The sequence below is a fragment of the Mobula hypostoma genome, chromosome 13, assembly GCF_963921235.1.
Source record: "Mobula hypostoma chromosome 13, sMobHyp1.1, whole genome shotgun sequence".
Lineage (NCBI taxonomy): Eukaryota > Metazoa > Chordata > Chondrichthyes > Myliobatiformes > Myliobatidae > Mobula > Mobula hypostoma.
In genome coordinates this window covers 578,509-594,053 of record NC_086109.1, presented here as the reverse complement: position 1 = coordinate 594,053, position 15,545 = coordinate 578,509, and positions in this window count along the sequence as shown.

The window sequence follows — 15,545 nt, the reverse complement described above, 5'->3', positions numbered from 1 at the left end:
AAAGTCAAGCCCTGAAACTCAAGCCGTAAAACTGCTGCCCTGAAACTTCTGCCCTGAAACTCCTCCATTGAATCCCATGCCCTGAATCTCCTGCCCTGAATCTCCTGCCCTGAAACTCCTGCCCTGACACTCCTGCCCTGAAACTCCTGCCCTGAAACTCAAGCCCTGAAACTCAAGCCGTAAAACACCTGTCCTGAAACTTCTGCCATAATACTCCTCCATTGAATCTCATGCCCTTAATCTCCTGCCCTTAATCCCCTGCCCTGAATCGCCTGCCCTGACATTCATGCCTTCAAACTCCTGAACAGAAACTTCTACACTGAATCTCCTGATGTGAAACTCTTTCTCTGAAACTCATGTCTTTGAAACTCCTGCCCTGAAACTACAGCCCTTAACTCCTGCCATGAATCTCATGACTTGAAAGTCCTGTCTTGAAACTCCTGCCTGAAAACTCTTTCCCTTAAAGTACGACCCTGAAGCTCCTGTCCTGAATCTCCTTCCCTGAAACTCCAGCCCTGAATCTCCTGCCTTAAAACTCATGCCTTCAAACTACTGACCTGACACATCTGCCCTGAATCTCCTGACGTGAAACTCCAGCTCTGAAACTCATGTACTGAAACTACTGGTCGAAAGCTCCTGGCCTGACACTACTGCACTGAAACCACTGCCCTGAAACTCCTGCCTTAAAACTCCTGCCCTGAAACCCCTGCCCTGAATCTCCTGCCCTGAATCTCCTGCCCTGAAACTTCTGCCCTGAATCTCCTGCCCTGAATCTCCTGCCCTGAAACTCCTGCCCTGAAACTCCTGCCCTGAAACTCAAGCCCTGAAAGTCAAGCCCTGAAACTCAAGCCGTAAAACACCTGTCCTGAAACTTCTGCCATGATACTCCTCCATTGAATCTCATGCCCTTAATCTCCTGCCCTTAATCCACTGCCCTGAATCGCCTGCCCTGACATTCATGCCTTCAAACTCCTGAACAGAAACTTCTACACTGAATCTCCTGATGTGAAACTCTTTCTCTGAAACTCATGTCTTTGAAACTCCTGCCCTGAAACTACAGCCCTTAACTCCTGCCATGAATCTCATGACTTGAAAGTCCTGTCTTGAAACTCCTGTCCTGAAAGTCCTGCCCTGAAACTCATGCCCTGAAACCGCTGCCCTGAAACTGCTAACCGGAAACTCCTGCCCGGAAACTCCTGCCCTGAATCTCCTGCCCTGAATCTCCTGCCCTGAAACTACTGCCCTGAAACTCCCGCCCTGAAACTCCTGCCCTGAAACTCCTACGTTGAAATTGCTGCCCTGAAACTCTCGCGCTGAAACTTCCACCTTGAATCTCATGCCCTGAAACTGCTGCCCTGAAACTCCTGCCCTACAACTCCTGCCCTGAAATTATAGCCCTAAAACATCTACCCTTAAACTCCTGCCTTGAATATCATGCCCTGAAACGCCTGCCCTGAAACACCTGCCCTGAAACCACAACCCTGACACTATTGCCCTGAAACTCCTGCCCTGAATCTCCTGCACTGAAACTACTGCCCTTAATCTCCTGCCCTGAAACTCCTGCCCTGAATCTCCAGCCCTGTAACTCATGCCTTCAAACTCCTGACATGGAATTTCTGCACTGAATCTCCTGAAGTGAAACTCCTGCTCTGAAACTCATGGCCTGAAATTCCTGCCCTGAAACAATAGTCCTGAAACTCCTGTCTTGATTCTCGTGACCTGAAACACATGCCCTGAAACTCCTGCCTTGAATCTCATGCCCTGAAACTGCTGCCCGGAAACTCCTGCGCTGAAACTCCTGTCCTGTAACTCCTGTCCTGAAACTCCTGCACTGAAACTCATGCCCTCAAACTCCTGCCCTGAAGCTCCTGCCCTGAATCTCCTGCCCTGAATCTCCTGCCCTGAAGCTACTGCCGTGAAACTCCTGCCCGGAAACTCCTGCCCTGAATCTCCTTCCCTGAATCTCCTGCCCTGAATCTCCTGCCCTGAAGCTCCTGCCCTGAATCTCCTGCCCTGAATCTCCTGCACTGAATCTCATGCCCTGAATCTCATGCCCTGAAACTCCTGCCCTGAAACTCAAGCCCTGAAACGCAAACCCTGAAAGTCAAGCCCTGAAACTCAAGCCGTAAAACTGCTGCCCTGAAACTTCTGCCCTGAAAATCCTCCATTGAATCTCATGCCCTTAATCTCCTGCCCTGAAACCGCTGCCCTGAATCTCCTGCCCTGAAACTCATGACTTCAAACTCCTGAACAGAAACTTCAACACTGAATCTCCGATTTGAAACTCATTCTCTGAAACTCCAGTCCTGAAACTCCTGCACTGAAACTCCAGCTCGGAAACTTCTGCCCTGAATCTCCTGCCCTGAATCTCCTGCCCTGAAGCTACTGCCGTGAATCTCCTGCCCTGAATCTCCTGCCCTGAAGCTACTGCCGTGAAACTCCTGCACGGAAACTCCTGCCCTGAATCTCCTTCCCTGAATCTCCTGCCCTGAATCTCCTGCCCTGAAGCTCCTGCCCTGAATCTCCTGCCCTGAATCTCCTGCACTGAATCTCATGCCCTGAATCTCATGCCCTGAAACTGCTGCCCGGAAACTCCTGCGCTGAAACTGCTGACCTGAATCTCTTGCGTTGAAACTCCTACCCGAAAACTCATTCCCTGAAAGTACGACCCTGAAGCTCCTGTCCTGAATCTCCTGCCCTGAAACTCCAGCCCTGAATCTTCTGCCCTAAAACTCATGCCTTCAAACTACTGACGTGACACATCTGCCCTGAATCTCCTGACGTGAAACTCCTGCTCTGAAACTCATGGCCTGAAACTCCTGCCCTGAAACTATAGTCCTGAAACTCCTGCCTTGAATCTTGTGACCTGAAACACATGCCCTGCCACTCATACCCTGAAACTCCTGCCTTGAATCTCTTGCCCTGAAACTGCTGCCCGGAAACTCCTGCGCTGAAACTGCTGCTCTGAATCTCTTGCGTTGAAACTCCTGCCCGAAAACTCTCCCCCTGAAAGTACGACCCTGAAGCTCCTGTCCTGAATCTCCTGCCCTGAAACTCCAGCCCTGAATCTTCTGCCCTAAAACTCATGCCTTCAAACTACTACCCTGAATCTCCTGCACTGAAACTACTGCCCTTAATCTCCTGCCCTGAAACTCCTGCCCTGAATCTCCAGCCCTGTAACTCATGCCTTCAAACTCCTGACATGGAATTTCTGCACTGAATCTCCTGAAGTGAAACTCCTGCTCTGAAACTCATGGCCTGAAATTCCTGCCCTGAAACAATAGTCCTGAAACTCCTGTCTTGAATCTCGTGACCTGAAACACATGCCCTGAAACTCCTGCCTTGAATCTCATGCCCTGAAACTGCTGCCCGGAAACTCCTGCGCTGAAACTGCTGACCTGAATCTCTTGCGCTGAAACTCCTACCCGAAAACTCATTCCCTGAAAGTACGACCCTGAAGCTCCTGTCCTGAATCTCCTGCCCTGAAACTCCAGCCCTGAATCTTCTGCCCTAAAACTCATGCCTTCAAACTACTGACGTGACACATCTGCCCTGAATCTCCTGACGTGAAACTCCTGCTCTGAAACTCATGGCCTGAAACTCCTGCCCTGAAACTATAGTCCTGAAACTCCTGCCTTGAATCTTGTGACCTGAAACACATGCCCTGCCACTCATACCCTGAAACTCCTGCCTTGAATCTCTTGCCCTGAAACTGCTGCCCGGAAACTCCTGCGCTGAAACTGCTGCTCTGAATCTCTTCCGTTGAAACTCCTGCCCGAAAACTCTCCCCCTGAAAGTACGACCCTGAAGCTCCTGTCCTGAATCTCCTTCCCTGAAACTCCAGCCCTGAATCTTCTGCCCTAAAACTCATGCCTTCAAACTACTGCCCTGAATCTCCTGCACTGAAACTACTGCCCTTAATCTCCTGCCCTGAAACTCCTGCCCTGAATCTCCAGCCCTGTAACTCATGCCTTCAAACTCCTGACATGAAATTTCTGCACTGAATCTCCTGAAGTGAAACTCCTGCTCTGAAACTCATGGCCTGAATTTCCTGCCCTGAAACAATAGTCCTGAAACTCCTGTCTTGAATCTCGTGACCTGAAACACATGCCCTGAAACTCCTGCCTTGAATCTCATGCCCTGAAAATGCTGCCCGGAAACTCCTGCGCTGAAACTGCTGCCCTGAATCTCTTGCGCTGAAACTCCTACCCGAAAACTCGTTCCCTGAAAGTACGACCCTGAAGCTCCTGTCCTGAATCTCCTTCCCTGAAACTCCAGCCCTGAATCTTCTGCCCTAAAACTCATGCCTTCAAACTACTGACGTGACACATCTGCCCTGAAACTCCTGACGTGAAACTCCTGCTCTGAAACTCATGGCCTGAAACTCCTGCCCTGAAACTATAGTCCTGAAACTCCTCCCTTGAATCTCGTGACCTGAAACACATGCCCTGTAACTCATGCCCTGAAACTCCTGCCCTAAAACTCCTGCACTGAAACTACAGCCCTGAAACTGCTGCCCTTAATCTCCTGCCTTGAAACTCTTGCCATGAATCTCCTGCCCTGAAACTCATTCCTTCAAAGTGCTGACGTGAACCTTCTACACTGAATCTCCTGACGTGAAACTCCTTCTCTGAAACTCATGTCCTGAAAATACTGGCCGAAAGCTCCTGGCCTGAAACTACTGCAGTGAAACCACTGCCCTGAAACTCCTGCCCTGAATCTCCTGCCCTGAATATCCTGCCCTGAATCTCATGCCCTGAATCTCCGGCCCTGAAACTACGGCCCTTAACTCCTGCCATGAATCTCATGATCTGAAACTTCTGTCCTGTAACTCCTGTCCTGAAACTCCTGCACTGAAACTCATGCCCTGAAACTCATGCCCTCAAACTCCTGCCTTGAATCTCATGCCCTGAAACTGCTGCCCTGAAACGGCTACCTGGAAACTCCTGCCCTGAATCTCCTTCCCTGAATCTCCTGCTCTGAATCTCCTGCCTTGAAACTCCTGCCCTGAATCTCCTGCCCTGAATCTCCTGCACTAAATCTCATGCCCTGAATCTCATGCCCTGAATCTCCTGCCCTGAAACTCCTGCCCTGAATCTCATGCCCTGAAACTCCTGCCCTGACTCTCATGCCCTGAATCTCCTGCCCTGAATCTCATGCCCTTAATCTCCTGCCCTCAAACTCCTGAAAAGAAACTTCTACACTGAATCTCCTGATGTGAAACTCCTTCTCTGAAACTCATGTCCTGAAATTCCTGCCCTGAAACTACGGCCCTTAACTCCTGCCATGAATCTCATGATCTGAAACTCCTGTCCTGTAACTCCTGTCCTGAAACTCCTGCACTGAAACTCATGCCCTGAAACTCATGCCCTCAAACTCCTGCCTTGAATCTCATGCCCTGAAACTGCTGCCCTGAAACGGCTACCGGGAAACTCCTGCCCGGAAACTCCTGCCCTGAATCTCCTGCCCTGAATCTCCTGCCCTGAAGCTACTGCCGTGAAACTCCTGCCCGGAAACTACTGCCCTGAATCTCCTTCCCTGAATCTCCTGCCCTGAATCTTCTGCCCTAAAACTCATGCCTTCAAACTACTGACTTGACACATCTGTCCTGAATCTCCTGACGTGAAACTCCTGCTCTGAAACTCATGGCCTGAAACTCCTGCCCTGAAACTATAGTCCTGAAACTCCTGCCTTGAATCTCGTGACCTGAAACACATGGCCTGGAACTCATACCCTGAAACTCCTGCCCTAAAATTACTGCACTGAAACTACAGCCCTGAAACTGCTGCCCTTAATCTCCTGCCTTGAAACTCTTGCCATGAATCTCCTGCCCTGAAACTCATTCCTTCAAAGTGCTGACGTGAACCTTCTACCCTGAATCTCCTGACGTGAAACTCCTTCTCTGAAACACATGTCCTGAAAATACTGGCCGAAAGCTCCTGGCCTGAAACTACTGCACTGAAACCACTGCCCTGAAACTCCTGCCCTGAATCTCATGCCCTGAATCTCCTGCCCTGAATCTCCTGCCCTGAATCTACTGCCCTGAAGCTACTGCCGTGAAATCCAGCACTGAAACTCCTGCCCTGAATCTCCTTCCCTGAATCTCATGCCCTTAATCTCCTGCCCTGAAACTGCTGCCCTGAAACTCATGCCCTGAAACCCATGCCCTCAAACTCCTGCCTTGAATCCCATGCCCAGAAACTGTTGCCCTGAAACTGCTGCCCTGAAACTACAGCCCTTAACTCCTGCCATGAATCTCATGACTTGAAAGTCCTGTCTTGAAACTCCTGTCCTGAAAGTCCTGTCCTGAAACTCATGCCCTGAAACTCATGCCCTGAAACTCCTGCCCTTGAACTCCTGCCTTGAATCTCATGCCCTGAAACTGTTGCCCTGAAACTGCTGCCCGGAAACTCCTGCCCTGAATCTCCTACCCTGAAACTCCTGCCCTGAATCTCCTTCCCTGAATCTCCTGCCCTGAATCTTCTGCCCTAAAACTCATGCCTTCAAACTACTGACCTGACACATCTGTCCTGAATTTCCTGACGTGAAACTCCTGCTCTGAAACTCATGGCCTGAAACTCCTGCCCTGAAACTATAGTCCTGAAACTACTGGTCGAAAGCTCCTGGCCTGACACTACTGCACTGAAACCACTGCCCTGAAACTCCTGCCTTAAAACTCCTGCCCTGAAACCCCTGCCCTGAATCTCCTGCCCTGAATCTCCTGCCCTGAAACTCCTGCCCTGAAACTCCTGCCCTGAAACTCCTGCCCTGAATCTCAAGCCCTGAAAGTCAAGCCCTGAAACTCAAGCCGTAAAACACCTGTCCTGAAACTTCTGCCATGATACTCCTCCATTGAATCTCATGCCCTTAATCTCCTGCCCTTAATCCCTGCCCTGAATCGCCTGCCCTGACATTCATGCCTTCAAACTCCTGAACAGAAACTTCTACACTGAATCTCCTGATGTGAAACTCTTTCTCTGAAACTCATGTATTTGAAACTCCTGCCCTGAAACTACAGCCCTTAACTCCTGCCATGAATCTCATGACTTGAAAGTCCTGTCTTGAAACTCCTGCCTGAAAACTCTTTCCCTTAAAGTACGACCCTGAAGCTCCTGTCCTGAATCTCCTTCCCTGAAACTCCAGCCCTGAATCTCCTGCCCTAAAACTCATGCCTTCAAACTACTGACCTGACACATCTGCCCTGAATCTCCTGACGTGAAACTCCAGCTCTGAAACTCATGTACTGAAACTACTGGTCGAAAGCTCCTGGCCTGACACTACTGCACTGAAACCACTGCCCTGAAACTCCTGCCTTAAAACTCCTGCTCTGAAACCCCTGCCCTGAATCTCCTGCCCTGAATCTCCTGCCCTGAAAATTCTGCCCTGAATCTCCTGCCCTGAATCTCCTGCCCTGAAACTCCTGCCCTGAAACTCCTGCCCTGAAACTCAAGCCCTGAAAGTCAAGCCCTGAAACTCAAGCCGTAAAACACCTGTCCTGAAACTTCTGCCATGATACTCCTCCATTGAATCTCATGCCCTTAATCTCCTGCCCTTAATCCCCTGCCCTGAATCGCCTGCCCTGACATTCATGCCATCAAACTCCTGAACAGAAACTTCTACACTGAATCTCCTGATGTGAAACTCTTTCTCTGAAACTCATGTCTTTGAAACTCCTGCCCTGAAACTACAGCCTTTAACTCCTGCGATGAATCTCATGACTTGAAAGTCCTGTCTTGAAACTCCTGTCCTGAAAGTCCTGCCCTGAAACTCATGCCCTGAAACCGCTGCCCTGAAACTGCTAACCGGAAACTCCTGCCCGGAAACTCCTGCCCTGAATCTCCTGCCCTTAATCTCCTGCCCTGAAACTACTGCCCTGAAACTCCTGCCCTGAAACTCCTGCCCTGAAACTCCCGCCCTGAAACTCCTGCCCTGAAACTCCTACGTTGAAATGGCTGCCCTGAAACTCTCGCGCTGAAACTCCCACCTTGAATCTCATGCCCTGAAACTGCTGCCCTGAAACTCCTGCCCTACAACTCCTGCCCTGAAATTATAGCCCTAAAACATCTACCCTTAAACTCCTGCCTTGAATATCATGCCCTGAAACGCCTGCCCTGAAACACCTGCCCTGAAACCACAACCCTGACACTATTGCCCTGAAACTCCTGCCCTGAATCTCCTGCACTGAAACTACTGCCCTTAATCTCCTGCCCTGAAACTCCTGCCCTGAATCTCCAGGCCTGTAATTCATGCCTTCAAACTCCTGACATGGAATTTCTGCACTGAATCTCCTGAAGTGAAACTCCTGCTCTGAAACTCATGGCCTGAAATTCCTGCCCTGAAACAATAGTCCTGAAACTCCTGTCTTGAATCTCGTGACCTGAAACACATGCCCTGAAACCCCTGCCTTGAATCTCATGCCCTGAAACTGCTGCCCGGAAACTCCTGCGCTGAAACTGCTGACCTGAATCTCTTGCGTTGAAACTCCTACCCGAAAACTCATTCCCTGAAAGTACGACCCTGAAGCTCCTGTCCTGAATCTCCTGCCCTGAAACTCCAGCCCTGAATCTTCTGCCCTAAAACTCATGCCTTCAAACTACTGACGTGACACATCTGCCCTGAATCTCCTGACGTGAAACTCCTGCTCTGAAACTCATGGCCTGAAACTCCTGCCCTGAAACTATAGTCCTGAAACTCCTGCCTTGAATCTTGTGACCTGAAACACATGCCCTGCCACTCATACCCTGAAACTCCTGCCTTGAATCTCTTGCCCTGAAACTGCTGCCCTGAATCTCCTGCCCTGAATCTCCTGCACTGAATCTCATGCCCTGAATCTCATGCCCTGAAACTCCTGCCCTGAAACTCAAGCCCTGAAACGCAAACCCTGAAAGTCAAGCCCTGAAACTCAAGCCGTAAAACTGCTGCCCTGAAACTTCTGCCCTGAAAATCCTCCATTGAATCTCATGCCCTTAATCTCCTGCCCTGAAACCGCTGCCCTGAATCTCCTGCCCTGAAACTCATGACTTCAAACTCCTGAACAGAAACTTCAACACTGAATCTCCGATTTGAAACTCATTCTCTGAAACTCCAGTCCTGAAACTCCTGCACTGAAACTCCAGCTCGGAAACTTCTGCCCTGAATCTCCTGCCCTGAATCTCCTGCCCTGAAGCTACTGCCGTGAATCTCCTGCCCTGAATCTCCTGCCCTGAAGCTACTGCCGTGAAACTCCTGCCCGGAAACTCCTGCCCTGAATCTCCTTCCCTGAATCTCCTGCCCTGAATCTCCTGCCCTGAAGCTCCTGCCCTGAATCTCCTGCCCTGAATCTCCTGCACTGAATCTCATGCCCTGAATCTCATGCCCTGAAACTGCTGCCCGGAAACTCCTGCGCTGAAACTGCTGACCTGAATCTCTTGCGTTGAAACTCCTACCCGAAAACTCATTCCCTGAAAGTACGACCCTGAAGCTCCTGTCCTGAATCTCCTGCCCTGAAACTCCAGCCCTGAATCTTCTGCCCTAAAACTCATGCCTTCAAACTACTGACGTGACACATCTGCCCTGAATCTCCTGACGTGAAACTCCTGCTCTGAAACTCATGGCCTGAAACTCCTGCCCTGAAACTATAGTCCTGAAATTCCTGCCTTGAATCTTGTGACCTGAAACACATGCCCTGCCACTCATACCCTGAAACTCCTGCCTTGAATCTCTTGCCCTGAAACTGCTGCCCGGAAACTCCTGCGCTGAAACTGCTGCTCTGAATCTCTTGCGTTGAAACTCCTGCCCGAAAACTCTCCCCCTGAAAGTACGACCCTGAAGCTCCTGTCCTGAATCTCCTGCCCTGAAACTCCAGCCCTGAATCTTCTGCCCTAAAACTCATGCCTTCAAACTACTACCCTGAATCTCCTGCACTGAAACTACTGCCCTTAATCTCCTGCCCTGAAACTCCTGCCCTGAATCTCCAGCCCTGTAACTCATGCCTTCAAACTCCTGACATGGAATTTCTGCACTGAATCTCCTGAAGTGAAACTCCTGCTCTGAAACTCATGGCCTGAAATTCCTGCCCTGAAACAATAGTCCTGAAACTCCTGTCTTGAATCTCGTGACCTGAAACACATGCCCTGAAACTCCTGCCTTGAATCTCATGCCCTGAAACTGCTGCCCGGAAACTCCTGCGCTGAAACTGCTGACCTGAATCTCTTGCGCTGAAACTCCTACCCGAAAACTCATTCCCTGAAAGTACGACCCTGAAGCTCCTGTCCTGAATCTCCTGCCCTGAAACTCCAGCCCTGAATCTTCTGCCCTAAAACTCATGCCTTCAAACTACTGACGTGACACATCTGCCCTGAATCTCCTGACGTGAAACTCCTGCTCTGAAACTCATGGCCTGAAACTCCTGCCCTGAAACTATAGTCCTGAAACTCCTGCCTTGAATCTTGTGACCTGAAACACATGCCCTGCCACTCATACCCTGAAACTCCTGCCTTGAATCTCTTGCCCTGAAACTGCTGCCCGGAAACTCCTGCGCTGAAACTGCTGCTCTGAATCTCTTGCGTTGAAACTCCTGCCCGAAAACTCTCCCCCTGAAAGTACGACCCTGAAGCTCCTGTCCTGAATCTCCTTCCCTGAAACTCCAGCCCTGAATCTTCTGCCCTAAAACTCATGCCTTCAAACTACTGCCCTGAATCTCCTGCACTGAAACTACTGCCCTTAATCTCCTGCCCTGAAACTCCTGCCCTGAATCTCCAGCCCTGTAACTCATGCCTTCAAACTCCTGACATGAAATTTCTGCACTGAATCTCCTGAAGTGAAACTCCTGCTCTGAAACTCATGGCCTGAATTTCCTGCCCTGAAACAATAGTCCTGAAACTCCTGTCTTGAATCTCGTGACCTGAAACACATGCCCTGAAACTCCTGCCTTGAATCTCATGCCCTGAAACTGCTGCCCGGAAACTCCTGCGCTGAAACTGCTGCCCTGAATCTCTTGCGCTGAAACTCCTACCCGAAAACTCGTTCCCTGAAAGTACGACCCTGAAGCTCCTGTCCTGAATCTCCTTCCCTGAAACTCCAGCCCTGAATCTTCTGCCCTAAAACTCATGCCTTCAAACTACTGACGTGACACATCTGCCCTGAAACTCCTGACGTGAAACTCCTGCTCTGAAACTCATGGCCTGAAACTCCTGCCCTGAAACTATAGTCCTGAAACTCCTCCCTTGAATCTCGTGACCTGAAACACATGCCCTGTAACTCATGCCCTGAAACTCCTGCCCTAAAACTCCTGCACTGAAACTACAGCCCTGAAACTGCTGCCCTTAATCTCCTGCCTTGAAACTCTTGCCATGAATCTCCTGCCCTGAAACTCATTCCTTCAAAGTGCTGACGTGAACCTTCTACACTGAATCTCCTGACGTGAAACTCCTTCTCTGAAACTCATGTCCTGAAAATACTGGCCGAAAGCTCCTGGCCTGAAACTACTGCAGTGAAACCACTGCCCTGAAACTCCTGCCCTGAATCTCCTGCCCTGAATATCCTGCCCTGAATCTCATGCCCTGAATCTCCGGCCCTGAAACTACGGCCCTTAACTCCTGCCATGAATCTCATGATCTGAAACTTCTGTCCTGTAACTCCTGTCCTGAAACTCCTGCACTGAAACTCATGCCCTGAAACTCATGCCCTAAAACTCCTGCCTTGAATCTCATGCCCTGAAACTGCTGCCCTGAAACGGCTACCTGGAAACTCCTGCCCTGAATCTCCTTCCCTGAATCTCCTGCTCTGAATCTCCTGCCTTGAAACTCCTGCCCTGAATCTCCTGCCCTGAATCTCCTGCACTAAATCTCATGCCCTGAATCTCATGCCCTGAATCTCCTGCCCTGAAACTCCTGCCCTGAATCTCATGCCCTGAAACTCCTGCCCTGACTCTCATGCCCTGAATCTCCTGCCCTGAATCTCATGCCCTTAATCTCCTGCCCTCAAACTCCTGAAAAGAAACTTCTACACTGAATCTCCTGATGTGAAACTCCTTCTCTGAAACTCATGTCCTGAAATTCCTGCCCTGAAACTACGGCCCTTAACTCCTGCCATGAATCTCATGATCTGAAACTCCTGTCCTGTAACTCCTGTCCTGAAACTCCTGCACTGAAACTCATGCCCTGAAACTCATGCCCTCAAACTCCTGCCTTGAATCTCATGCCCTGAAACTGCTGCCCGGAAACGGCTACCGGGAAACTCCTGCCCGGAAACTCCTGCCCTGAATCTCCTGCCCTGAATCTCCTGCCCTGAAGCTACTGCCGTGAAACTCCTGCCCGGAAACTACTGCCCTGAATCTCCTTCCCTGAATCTCCTGCCCTGAATCTTCTGCCCTAAAACTCATGCCTTCAAACTACTGACTTGACACATCTGTCCTGAATCTCCTGACGTGAAACTCCTGCTCTGAAACTCATGGCCTGAAACTCCTGCCCTGAAACTATAGTCCTGAAACTCCTGCCTTGAATCTCGTGACCTGAAACACATGGCCTGGAACTCATACCCTGAAACTCCTGCCCTAAAACTCCTGCACTGAAACTACAGCCCTGAAACTGCTGCCCTTAATCTCCTGCCTTGAAACTCTTGCCATGAATCTCCTGCCCTGAAACTCATTCCTTCAAAGTGCTGACGTGAACCTTCTACCCTGAATCTCCTGACGTGAAACTCCTTCTCTGAAACACATGTCCTGAAAATACTGGCCGAAAGCTCCTGGCCTGAAACTACTGCACTGAAACCACTGCCCTGAAACTCCTGCCCTGAATCTCATGCCCTGAATCTCCTGCCCTGAATCTCCTGCCCTGAATCTCCTGCCCTGAAGCTACTGCCGTGAAATCCTGCACTGAAACTCCTGCCCTGAATCTCCTTCCCTGAATCTCCTGCCCTGAATCTCTTGCCCTGAAACTCCTGCCCTGAATCTCCTGCCCTGAATCTCCTGCCCTGAATCTCATGCCCTGAATCTCCTGCCCTGAAACTCCTGCCCTGAAACTCAAGCCCTGAAACTCAAACCCGGAAAGTCAAGCCCTGAAACTCAAGCCGTAAAACTGCTGCCCTGAAACTTCTGCTCTGAAAATCCTCCATTGAATCTCATGCCCTTAATCTCCTGCCCTGAAACTGCTGCCCTGAAACTCATGCCCTGAAACCCATGCCCTCAAACTCCTGCCTTGAATCCCATGCCCAGAAACTGTTGCCCTGAAACTGCTGCCCGGAAACTACAGCCCTTAAGTCCGGCCATGAATCTCATGACATGAAACTCCTGTCCTGAAACTCCTGCCTGAAACTCCTGTCCTGAAACTCATGCCCTGAAACTCCTGCCCTTGAACTCCTGCCTTGAATCTCATGCCCTGAAACTGTTGCCCTGAAACTGCTGCCCGGAAACTCCTGCCCTGAATCTCCTACCCTGAAACTCCTGCCCTGAATCTCCTTCCCTGAATCTCCTGCCCTGAATCTTCTGCCCTAAAACTCATGCCTTCAAACTACTGACCTGACACATCTGTCCTGAATTTCCTGACGTGAAACTCCTGCTCTGAAACTCATGGCCTGAAACTCCTGCCCTGAAACTATAGTCCTGAAACTACTGGTCGAAAGCTCCTGGCCTGACACTACTGCACTGAAACCACTGCCCTGAAACTCCTGCCTTAAAACTCCTGCCCTGAAACCCCTGCCCTGAATCTCCTGCCCTGAATCTCCTGCCCTGAAACTCCTGCCCTGAAACTCCTGCCCTGAAACTCAAGCCCTGAAAGTCAAGCCCTGAAACTCAAGCCGTAAAACACCTGTCCTGAAACTTCTGCCATGATACTCCTCCATTGAATCTCATGCCCTTAATCTCCTGCCCTTAATCCCTGCCCTGAATCGCCTGCCCTGACATTCATGCCTTCAAACTCCTGAACAGAAACTTCTACACTGAATCTCCTGATGTGAAACTCTTTCTCTGAAACTCATGTATTTGAAACTCCTGCCCTGAAACTACAGCCCTTAACTCCTGCCATAATCTCATGACTTGAAAGTCCTGCCTTGAAACTCCTGTCCTGAAAGTCCTGTCCTGAAACTCATGCCCTGAAACCGCTGCCCTGAAACTGCTACCCGGAAACTCCTGCCCGGAAACTCCTGCCCTGAAACTCCCGCCCTGAAACTCCTGCCCTGAAACTCCTACGTTGAAATTGCTGCCCTGAAACTCTCGCGCTGAAACTCCCACCTTGAATCTCATGCCCTGAAACTGCTGCCCTGAAACTCCTGCCCTACAACTCCTGCCCTGAAATTATAGCCCTAAAACATCTACCCTTAAACTCCTGCCTTGAATATCATGCCCTGAAACGCCTGCCCTGAAACACCTGCCCTGAAACCACAACCCTGACACTATTGCCCTGAAACTCCTGCCCTGAATCTCCTGCACTGAAACTACTGCCCTTAATCTCCTGCCCTGAAACTCCTGCCCTGAATCTCCAGCCCTGTAACTCATGCCTTCAAACTCCTGACATGGAATTTCTGCACTGAATCTCCTGAAGTGAAACTCCTGCTCTGAAACTCATGGCCTGAAATTCCTGCCCTGAAACAATAGTCCTGAAACTCCTGTCTTGAATCTCGTGACCTGAAACACATGCCCTGAAACTCCTGCCTTGAATCTCATGCCCTGAAACTGCTGCCCGGAAACTCCTGCGCTGAAACTGCTGACCTGAATCTCTTGCGCTGAAACTCCTACCCGAAAACTCATTCCCTGAAAGTACGACCCTGAAGCTCCTGTCCTGAATCTCCTGCCCTGAAACTCCAGCCCTGAATCTTCTGCCCTAAAACTCATGCCTTGAAACTACTGACCTGACACATCTGCCCTGAATCTCCTGACGTGAAACTCCTGCTCTGAAACTCATGGCCTGAAACTCCTGCCCTGAAACTATAGTCCTGAAACTCCTGCCTTGAATCTTGTGACCTGAAACACATGCCCTGCCACTCATACCCTGAAACTCCTGCCTTGAATCTCATGCCCTGAAACTGCTGCCCGGAAACTCCTGCGCTGAAACTGCTGCTCTGAATCTCTTGCGTTGAAACTCCTGCCCGAAAACTCTCCCCCTGAAAGTACGACCCTGAAGCTCCTGTCCTGAATCTCCTTCCCTGAAACTCCAGCCCTGAATCTTCTGCCCTAAAACTCATGCCTTCAAACTACTGCCCTGAATCTCCTGCACTGAAACTACTGCCCTTAATCTCCTGCCCTGAAACTCCTGCCCTGAATCTCCAGCCCTGTAACTCATGCCTTCAAACTCCTGACATGAAATTTCTGCACTGAATCTCCTGAAGTGAAACTCCTGCTCTGAAACTCATGGCCTGAATTTCCTGCCCTGAAACAATAGTCCTGAAACTCCTGTCTTGAATCTCGTGACCTGAAACACATGCCCTGAAACTCCTGCCTTGAATCTCATGCCCTGAAACTGCTGCCCGGAAACTCCTGCGCTGAAACTGCTGCCCTGAATCTCTTGCGCTGAAACTCCTACCCGAAAACTCGTTCCCTGAAAGTACGACCCTGAAGCTCCTGTCCTGAATCT